Below are 11,934 nucleotides of genomic sequence, written 5' to 3'. Positions count from 1 at the left end.
CACTACATAGGTCACAGGGCAGGTGCTCCTTTGCCAGCTCAACTTCAGCGGTGTATGCAGGTGCCCATGGTTCACTCCTTTCCAACCACTGAAATCATTAATTCTTTTAATTTTATCAGTCTCATTGGTACTAAGTGATAACTCATTGTACTTCTAACCTGCATTTTCCTGAATACTATTGATATTATGTATTTTTCAAATGTGTTAGCCTTTTGGGTTTTTAATTTGGTGATTTATCTGATCATATTCTTGGTCTACTATTAAACTGAATTGTTTGTATTTGTCTTCTAGGAGTCGTCTAAATATGCTGTACAATGATCCTATATCTGTTATTTTTGCTTTAAAAAATCTCTTATTCTGTGACAAATACCTTCTTACTCTGTTTTTGATATCTTTTGATACAAACATATTTAAATATTTAACACAGTTCATTTTATCAATCTTTGCCTTTAAAGTTTTGCTTTCATTTTCTAAAAAATCCTTTCCTATACCAAAGTCCTACTAATATTTTTCAACACTGTTCTAAAAGCTGTTAAATTTTGTTTTTCGTGTAGATTTTGAATCCAAATAGAATTGATCTTAAAATATAAGGAATGGATCCAATTTCACTTTTTTCATAAGGATTAAACTAATTTCCCAGAATCACTTAAATATCCTCCCATCCCCCTAACCTGCTACATTACCTCAGTCATCCATCAAGTTTTTATATGTATACATCTCTGTATAATCTTCCTACTATGTTCAATGTCCCTATCTCTGAGCTAACAGCACATTGTTTTAATAAAACATCATAAGGATTCTCGATACCTGCTAAGGTTGAATCCCCCTATTTTGTTCTTCAAAATTGCTCTGACCATTTTTGATCCCTTGGATTTCTGTGTAAACTTTATAGAATGAGTTCGTCACAGTCCATTCTATTTGTCCTATTTGGATGGTGGTTGGAAATAATATGAATTTATAAATTAATCTGTAGAGAATGAGAAACTTTATGATTTGAGACTTCCCATTCACAATCATACCATATTTCTCCACTTATTTGTGTCTTTAACATCTTTGAGCAGAGATTTAAAATTTTCTCCATAAAAATATTATACATTTTTATTTGGATATCATAAACATCATCTTTAATTTTTATTACATTTTCTGTTTGTGGCTGACATAAAGAAACTCAAGATTTTTGTCTTTGGTATTGTATCCAGTTCCTGTATGGAGCTCACTAATTCTATTGTTCATCTAAAGCTTCTCTTGGATTTTCTACGTAGACAATAATAGAATCTGAAAATACTGATTGTTTTGTTCCTTCCTTTTTCATTGTTATACTTTTTACCTCATTTTTATAATAGATGCAGATTGGTAGATCCTGGTGGTTAGAAGAAAAGATCTAATATTTTCCCCTCAGGCATCATATTTGTTCCCTGATTTGTTACACCTTCACATGGTTAAAGAATTCCGAAAAAAAAAAAAAAAAGAATTCCTATTATTATTGTTAGTCTGCTAAGAAGTTTGGACTTTTTGCTGTTTGATTTCTCTACACCTAATATATTTTATCTCCTTTCATCTATTAATGAGGTAAATTGAAGTAAGAAATTTTTAATAAATTCTTTAAATAAACTCAAATGCTTCATAACGTATTGTTCTCTTAAACATGTCTACATTCATCTTACCTCTTTTTTTTACCTAAGACTATTTAATCTTGATTTATTAGTAAGATTGGTCTCTAATTTTTCTCTCCCACATATGATTTCAATATCAAAATTATACTTGATTCTTAACTGACCTGAGAAGCATTTTCTCTTCATCCCTAGAATAGTTTGCATAAACGCTTCCTAGAACTTTCTTGTAAAAAAGTCATCTGGGGAAAAAAACAGTCATTTGGGCAGGGAGCCTGGGTGGCTCAGTTGGCTAAGTGGTTGCCTTTGGCTCAGGTCATAACTCCCGGGTCATGGGATCAAGCCCTGAGTCAGGCTCCCTGCTCAGTAAGAAGTCTGCTTCTCCCTCTCCTTCTGACTCTTTCCCTTACTTTGCTCTCACTCAATATAATTTCATTTTTTAGAAATTTTTAACCATTCATTTGCTTTCTTTAAATATAAATGTAAATATCCCACTTTCCTATTTGTTTTTGAGTGTAAAATATAGCTTTTTAAGAAATTGTCTATTTGCCTACTTTTAAATGTATTGCTATAGAGTTCTTAATAGTTTACATTATTTTTAAATTTCTACTATAATTGCAGTATGTTCCATTTATAATTTCTAATATTTTTATTGTGAGCCTTCTCCCTTTTGTTCCTGATCACTCATGTAGAACTATATCAATTTTATTGTAATCTCCAAATAACTTCATCTTAATCCTGAGTTTTTGTATTATATCTTGTTTTCTTATTCATTAATGCCTGCTATTATATTCACTACACTCTTCCACATTCTTAGAGTTTCCTCTGCTTTCTAACTTTCAGTTGCAAAGTCAGCTCATTAATTTCCAGTCTTTCTTCTTTCCCAATATAATCATCGAGGACTTACTTTATTGACTTAGGTGTTTGATGTGCACTTATTTTGATTTATAGTACAATTTTAGGGATTCTTCTGATGTCCACTCTGCTCTATTCTCTGATTGTCCTATCCATGAATTGTTTACAATGATTCTGTTACGTTTTCAAACCCATGTTTGGAATCTCTCTCTCTCTCTCTCTCTCTCTCTCTCTCTCTCTCTATATATATATATATATATATATATATATATCAGTTTTCTTTAAGTTAGTGTTTGATGTGTCTTTTCCCAACCTTTCACTTCCAATTTTTTTTTTATTTTAAGACTAATATTTTGGGTCTGTCTCTTACAAGCAGCAAATTACTAAATTCCTGTTTTAATTAAATACAGTAAATTAGAGCTACACATGTCTAATTCTAAGCCCAGTGGACTCTTTGGTAGTCCTTATTTCTCTCTGCTTAAATACAACAAACTCTCTTTAACTGGCAAGTCCATTTACAGTTATTTACTTTATATTTTGACCTATTTATATCATCTTGTTTTATACTATTTTTTCCTTTTCTATGGTTATCTTTCTCTTCTTCCCTTCTTTCCAAACTTGTCTTTTTTATCTTCTTAGTATCTTCCAATACTTAAGAAGATGTATAACTGTTTTCCCTGGTGCTTTATTTTTTTGAACAACAGGATTTTAAACATATTTAAAGAGTTACAAAGATCCCTTCTCCCTATATTCAGATATATCTCCCCATGGGAGCATTTCCACTGTGGGGGACCACCACTTTGAAATGTACAAAGTCCAATCCATCTCAAACAAAATTTTTGGTGTTATCCCTACACTTCCTTTTCAGAATCAAATGACCTAACACTTGTGCAGAGACTCCTAGGGGCCAAAATATAAACTTTGCATTACTAGTAGGGAAATGGGATAGAAAGCTTGAAAGACTTGCCCAAGTTCACACAGCTGCTAAGGGCTGGAACTGGGAGTCGGAGCCGCACCTGTCTAATTCTAAGCCCAGCAGACTCTGGTAGTCCTGCTTTCTCTGCTTCTGAGAAGTAAACACGGATACAGCTACTCTTGTTATGAACTCATTTCAATATTCACAATGTCACTGAGAAAGCAGCAGAGGCAAAGGGGAGACAAGAAATCAGCAAAATCAGAAAACTGATGTGATGAAATGCTATTTAAGCCTTTCAAAAAAAAAATCTCAAATTTGAGCTGATCACTTGAGAACATATAGATGTTAGCTTTGCCCCCTTGCTCCTTTTGAACAGGACTGAGGAGCTCAGCGATGAGACACCAAACTTCAGGAAGCAACAATATGCTTGAAATGGAGACCGACAGAGAATGATTCTGGATGCTGAGCAGCTGTGCTCACTAATCAGAGTGTTATTGTGTCCAAATTTCACCAGTGTCATCTCATTTGCAAATTCTCCACATGAGCTTGACCCCGTATTAGCCCAGTTGTCCTGAAGGCAATGTGTTGACCTGCATGTGTTCTATTACATATGATTTCATTTTTTCCTTGCTTGTGAAATTCAATTAAACCCACATTTTATGGTCTGAACAAAGTAGAGAGTAGATGTGCAAGGCACGTCAAGCCCCTAGTTTACTATTTCCACTAAATCAGTTACAGCAACCACTGTCGACAATCTTTTTCACAACTTCCCATCCTACAGAAGACTCCTTTCCCCAATTTAGGCTGTGTAGGTCCTATGTCCTTACTACCCAAGCTTAGGGACATTAGCTTTGACTCTAAAGTCTGGATATAGCTATAGCCTTATTTATAAGGCTATACAATTCAAAATTCAACAATTCAAACAGACAAGGTATGACTAAGGGCATCACATCAGGATATGGTTTGTAGCATAAAAATATACGGACCAAAGACACAGAAACAATTCCTAAATAACTAATATGTAGGGAGGGGCCAGGAAGTGTTTCCCTTACAAGTTTCTGCCCAAGTGAAGTATACACATTATTGAAAATAGGTTTTTTTTTTAAAAAATCGCTTCCCAATCCAGAAAACATCTCCACAAGGTAGAGGAAAGAAAACAATCTTATTATTGAATAAGCTGAAACTAAATACGATCACAGGCAATCTGTCAGAGATTGCAAAAACAGGAAGAAATCTCACCCTTTCATATACCCAAGCAGATACAACTCATTACATGCTTGCAAGATAAACAATAACTTGTCCTCAAGTAAGAAGACTTGACAGCACCATTTGTCATACATAGTTTATCCTAAATTCACTGGGTAATTGTGGTGACCATCTGTGTTAGCTAGTTGGATTTATCCAAAGGAAATATAAACTCATATGTTTATGACAAGAGTAGTTTTGCAACTTGGACTCAGGCATCTGCTCAAATTAGGTTTCTACCCTCCCACAGAAACTGAGAAGTAGGGGTACTATCTTCCTTGATGATTCCATTTCAAAGATTTTGACCCCAGGTCCTTGAGAAAGACATTCTTGGGTTGTGAGGTTGACAAGAGGTTTATTTAACTTCTAAAAAAGATTTACACATATCTGAAAGAGACAGAGAAAGAACTTGCAATCACAAATTTCCAAAAGTAATTGCTCTAAGAAAAGGGAGGTGGGGTCAGTCCCTTCCTGATTTTCATTAGGAAGAATTTTCTTTTTCAAACTTTTCTGAGATATAAATGACAATGTAAAAATTCTAAATTTTTAAGGTATATAACTTGACGATTTGATATTTGTATAGATTGTGAAATATTCATCACAATCAAAAGGGAGAATTTTTTATTTGCCCTTATAGTGTATATACCCTGCATAGGTACTACTGTTTGAGCAACCAACAGGAGGAGGCTGGTGAAGTGTTCACAAAGAAAGGGAATGTCAGGTTTTCCATCGGCTGATGTTCCTAGTCTCAGACCATGGTTCTGGTGCTCTTAATTCTTCATGCTCTCACATTTAAATATTGTATTTCAGCAAAAAATTCAGTGTTTTATCTCAGAAAATTTGTGCAGATGCAGCTCCTATACCCTTGGAATGCTTCAGCTAGTTTGTCCTGATTTGCAGTCCCTAATCAACTGGCAAGACAACAAGAGCTGCTGCTGCAGATCCAACAAGTTCCATCTACTTCAGAAAAGTGTGTATTTTGTGAGGTTAATGACAAATCTTACATTTAGCCACTGCATATAATTATGCATGCATATTACTGACACTACAGTGTAATATTGAACGTGCTTTTCATTAATAGGATACAACCAGTTTTTATATTAATTATAAAGAGAACAGCAAGATCTCTGATAAGAGGTTTCACTTGCAGGTGTGTACAAGCATAGGGAGGGGGGAAGCTGGAACTAATCATATTCATAAGTTAAAACATAAAGGGCACAATAGGGTATGAGAAGGCAGGATGATCTCATGGGTAAAGTGCGGGTGTGAAGAAAAGAAGTCTTGCATTTCAGTCCCAGCTTGACCATAGATTAGCTATGGGTATCTTATGCAAGTGATTTATTCACTACATACACACACACACACACACACACACACACACACAGACCTTAGGACTTGGTTTCTTTATACGTCAACAGAAATAGGGGCACCTGGGTGGCCCAGGGGTTGAGTGTCTGCCTTTGGCTCTAGTCATGATCCCAGAGTACTGGAATCGAGTTCCATATCAGGCTCCCTGCAGGGAGCCTGCTTCTCTCTCTGCCTGTGTCTCTGTCTCTCTGTGTGTCACTCATGAAAAATAAATAAAATCTTAAAAAAAATAACTTTCCTATCTGATAAGTTGCTCAGAAGATAAACCCATTGATAGGAGATAGTTTTGAGAAAAATAAAAGTACTATACAATATAATAATGTACTATTATAAAATTAACCTTTCTGAACAAATGCTATATCCTACAGGATTTCGAAGCTGGAATGTGGCTGGGATTTGGCAAAAGCAGTGAAAAGGGTAGGTACAATGTCTGATGTATACCATATTTATTGATAAAACCAAAATGTTAAGGAGCAGCATTATCATACAAGTATGTTTGGTTGAACACTGAGAAATGCTTTGCCTCCAAATAGATGGAGGTGAGAAGAGAAGGAAAAAGAAGTTCCTAAAAAGGGGAAAAAGCAAGAGCCAAAGGAAGCATCATTTGTACGATGTGAAGGGGGAGAAACCTAAAAAACCATCATTGTTAAAAAGTACCCAGGTTGCACAAATGCAAATGGCCTCCTGAGTACAAACAGCCCTGAGAGGACCTGTATTCACTTAAATGGGTGCCTCGATTGCATCTGTAGGGCTTAGCATCGAGACTACAGGCCCCCTGTAGTCCAGTAGGCTACATGGCAGTAGCAGAAATAAAAAAAAAAAAGAAGAAGAAGAAGAAGCAGAGGGCCAACAAGGGTCTTCAGGCAATAAAACAGGGGTTTGGAGACTTTCAACCAAAAGTTGGGACTCTATGCATTATGTACTACTGTGCACCTGCAGTCAGACATACAGAAGGAAATACCAGGGAGACAGTAGTAGGTAAGTCAAAATGATTATCTAGGACCCATCACAAAAATAAAGAAAAGAACAGAAGTCAGCCCAGAACTGAGAAATGGCCAAAGGATCTTAACAGTGGAAGGCCTCGGTTATCCCTATAGGGGATCTCTACGGGGTTGAAGATGGTCAGCAAATTGATGGTGGAGGTGATGCACGAGCAGTGGACCTGGCGAAAAGCTAACACCCACACTTACCCAGTCTCCTACGTTCACTATCGCTCATCTTTACAGCATCCCTGAAAAGCAATTATTACCTAAAACTTAGGATCAATGATCCCAAACAACTCACACAGTATAAATGCATACTGTGTTCCTGGGACTTTTCCAAATGCTTTCCTTTCCTAACTTAGGCCTTCTCAGAATAAGCCAATGAAGGTAAGGGTACCTGTGTGGTTAAATCAGTTAATATCTGCCTTCGCTCATGATCCCAGTGTCCTGGGATTGGGTGCTGCACCTCGCTCCCTGCTCAGCAGAGAATCTGCTTTTCCCTCTCCCTCGAGCCCTCTCCACCACTCATGTGTGCATGCTCTCTCACTAATAAATAAAATGTTTTTTAAAAAAGATTTTATTTATTTATTCATGAGAGACACACACACAGAGAGAGAGAGAGGCAGAGACATAGGCAGAGGGAGAAGCAGGCTCCCTGCAGGGAGCCCGATGTGGGACTCGACCCCAGGACTCCAGGATCACGCCCTGGGCCCAAGGCAGGCACCAAACTGCTGAGCCACTCAGGGATCCCAATAAATAAAATCTTTATTAAGAAAAAAAAAGCCAATGAAGGAGATTCTAATAATTATTGATTTCATATATAAGGAAACTGAGGCACAAAGTGGTGAAGTCAGAGCTGGTGTTCCAAATAAGGACAGCCTGCATCCTTTTGCCGGTACATCACTACCTCTAAAAGAAAACTAATTAATGTTCATTTTCATGAGTAGAAGAGGTGCTAATTCTAGGAACTGGAACATAATTGACTAGCTCCATCCATGAGAATACTTGCAGACACCCTCTGTACTCTTCTCCCCCATGACCCTGCCCAGGCACCCACCCACATGCCCGCTCACATGAACTTGTGCACCGGGGCTGAGCCCTGATCCCTTCTTACAATACGTCATATCACAGCTGTCGTGGGAACCAGTAAGTTTTCACGGACTCCTAATGAAAGTTCCATTTCAGACCCTCATTGTGCAATCTCCAGTTCTTGACAAACACAGTAAAGAGGCACTGAAAGTGGTTCATAAGGACTCTGTCCACAGGACAAGGATTATAATGAAAATAGACAGTGGTACCACAGTAATGTTCTTGTGACAGAGATGATGACAGGCACAGAAGCAGGTATAGAGTATGTGGTTCCCACTGAAGACGTGAGCAGGCACAGGCATTTGGGGAGAGGGCAGTCTACTTCTAAAGACTCACGGTTGCCTTCCCTTCCACAGTGAATCCCAGGGAAACAAGTGAAGTCACCAAAGAGTCCTTCGTGAACGATGTTACATATAAAGGCACAGTTTGGGTATATTTGCACCGGATAGAGTTTTAAAAGTTGGATTTTTACTTGACCTGCCCTCTAACAGAGCTGTTCTGAATATTAATTTGCTTCTACAGGTGAACAGCAACCAGACCTCCTGTCCCAAAGAGTAAGAACACGTCACTACCCTACTCCTAATGAAGACCATCTTCGTGGCTACTTTCTCACTCTCAGCCTATTAGAGCAATGGATTTGTTCCAGATGGGACAGCATTTTAATAATGATTGGATTAATTGAATATAAAACATACAGGTGCTGTTCCAAAAAAAGGCAAGGAGGAAGCACATTTTAAGTTTTCAAATGTTGACACAAAGGACAGTCTTCCCTTCCATTTAATTAAACTTGTAAACAAACACCTAAAATATTCTGACCAGCAACGACAGCAGCTTTACATCCGGCCTTCGTCTGGTTTATTTTCACAGGCGTCTTCCCTAAGCTTTGATCCAAGCTGAAGATTTCTAGGGTCTGTTTTCTTGTCTCTTCCTGTTTACTTTTCTAACTACATTGTCTTCTTCAGCAACCTGTTATTTGCTGAGCTGTTGAACCTGTTTTGTCTTAAATTAACTCCAACCATCTGAGAAAAGAACAGCAGGTTCTAGAAAACACAAAGCCACAGTGAAAAGTAATGTAGTGGAGATGCTGGACAGGTGGCTGGGAAGGCAGCGATAATAAAGAATAGGAAAGCCAATTTGGATAAAATAGAAGAAAGCAACACCTGAGCCTTTTACCCGAACACCAGACTCAGGCATCAGCTCCCTAGGGACCGTTTAACTCTGTTCTGTAAGCTTTCTTGCTCTCTTCTGGAACATTCTGACTTCCTTTTGAAGCTTACAGCAACATTAGAATGTCAGCAAAACCTTCATTTCACAGAAATCTGAGGCTCACAAAAGTGGCTTTCTGAAGGTTGTGCAGCCAGTGAGGGGAATAACACTGGGTTTGAACTAACCGCATACATGATCCTAAAGATGAAGCCCTATTTTGCTCTACCTCACTGCCTCCCAAATCAAGATGAAAACGCTAATATTTATTTAATCAGTGGGAAGCATTCAACTCGACGATCACGACTTTTTGTGGCAAACGTGACTTCATATCTGTTCAACTACTAAAATAGCAAAACTGAAAGCCCCAACTGAAATGATAAATCTGGATTATCTCATTTCTCCTTTGCCTTGTGTTGTAGATATAGATACAAAAATAGATACAGATATATGAATAGGTATGGAGATACATACAGTTTTAGATGATGTAGATACAGATGAATAGATCGGAGAGATAGAGATACAGATATGGGTATAGATATACCACGGAGTTAGGATGATATAGATAGGAGATACATAGTTCTAGATAGGAGATACAAATATAGATACAGATACAGCTATAGGTATAAATACACATGAGGTTATAGGTGATACAGATAGATGTAGACTTAAAAACATTTAAATATAGATAATACAGATAGATTTAGATACAGAGCATCCAATATATTAGCGGATATAATTTCAGCTCTGCTTTTTGAATTTCATAATGTAGTCATTCATCTTTGATATAATGGATAAAAGCAGAAAATACATATTTGTCAATACCTTGGAAAAGAAGAATATTGGTGGGAAACACGGGTCCCGTTTTACAAAGAAGTGGAGTATGAGCACCAATCTCCCGCCCCTCTGCAGCTGGGCTACTGCAGACTTTTTAACTGACTGATCAGACTGTTCAGGTATAAGCGTCCCTGTACCTGGGGAATTACTTTGCAAAGCTAGTCCCTGGGATCTCCGTGCTATTATCAGTCACCCACAAATTCCACAGCTTTCCTTTTGACTCTCCCCATCACAGTGTCTTAAAACTGCTTTAATGTTCGGCTGTCATCGTGACTTTTTCCTTTGTATAAATGAAGGTCAATCATATCCAAAATAGACGAGACTGTATAATAGTGTGCAGCTGTACATATAATGTGACGAACCTTCTAGCTGCCTTGACTCTATCTGAGATCTAATAAGGGAGAATGGAGAGTTTTCAGGCTTGCAAATGAAGTGACACCCAGTTAGAGCTTCATCCGTTTTTAAGAAATACCTGTTTTCCTTCTTCAGCCCACACGTTAGTGTGTGCAACAGTAGCCAAACTACAAATGCCCAGGCTGCTTCTCATGGGAGTCACATCTCAGGGTAGGACATTTATTTTTATTTAAAAAAAAGAAAAAGAAGTTTTTAATAAAAAAGAAAAAGCTTTGTGGCAGTCCTCAGGCCTCAGGCTTCTTTTGGTTGGCCTGCTACAGCAACAATGCTCATTTAACCGGATGTAGGCTGTATCCCTAAAAATCTGACATCACATAAGATGGGAACAAAACACAAATAGAGTCCTTTAACAAAGATGTTATATTTTTAAGATCTAAATTTTGGATAACTACAAACAGAAACCAATAACCCTCTTCAACTATATTAACTACTCTGTTAAAAATAAAATAATCAAGCCCAATGAAAATTTTCACTAATCTGAGTAAGGCACCAAAAGAGGTCTCTTAGGATCACGATGGTGAAAGAAAAGCATTTAGGTTAGAAGTAGGACAAAGAGTTTCCTCTTATCAACACCTAATGGAGGATTTCATCAGAGTCCAGCAAAGCCAGTTGAATGTAAAATTATATTTGTAATTATGAATAATTATGGAGGTGTTCCTACGTGTTCTTAAATTAGGTATTTAATTCTATAATGTATTATCATTAAGAATAGTTTTTGGCAGGTATAAAAATCGTCCCAAGGATTTGGTCACCCATAACCTTAATCGCTTCCCCCATAAGACTGCCTCTAGGCTCTGCTAGATCACTTCCTCCTACAAATTAAAAATTCGAGTTTCCCTGACCACTAAAACCCTTTCAACTATTAGCACCATCTCTCCTCACATACCCTTCCCAGAGAAGCTAAAGGAATAAAATAAAAGTAAACAAAAACAAGAAAATCTGGACAGTCCTGGATCATATCAAGTCTCAATGAATATTCTTAGGAAAGATGATAAGGATGATCAGAAAGACGAGATTTATATTTTATGAAATATAAATGATTTTATAAAACCTTGCCATCCAGAGTGGATAGACAAGGTCTTTGATACCTCCAACAGGTGACCCTTAATAAGAATCTGTTCTACTTTTAGCGTGTCACTGTGTTCCCAGAAGCTGGACCACTATCTGGCATTCAGATGCTCAATTAATATTTATTGCATTAAAAAAAACAGCCAACTTTATCTGTCTGACTTCAATTTTCTTAACTGAAAAACGTTGAGTAGCTAAAGTTTTGCAATGTTTTATTTAGCAACAAACTTCATTTTATTTTTGAAAAACCCTTAAGCTTATTTACAATGTATGAAACAGAAAAGGTAGCTGGTGAAAACAAAGAGCCTTAGAACTCACCCTCCCAGCCACCCCTTGCCCTCATGGC

This window comes from Canis lupus, chromosome 18 (assembly GCF_011100685.1).
Source record: "Canis lupus familiaris isolate Mischka breed German Shepherd chromosome 18, alternate assembly UU_Cfam_GSD_1.0, whole genome shotgun sequence".
In the NCBI taxonomy this organism is placed as follows: domain Eukaryota; kingdom Metazoa; phylum Chordata; class Mammalia; order Carnivora; family Canidae; genus Canis; species Canis lupus.
This window is presented reverse-complemented; position numbering follows the sequence as displayed.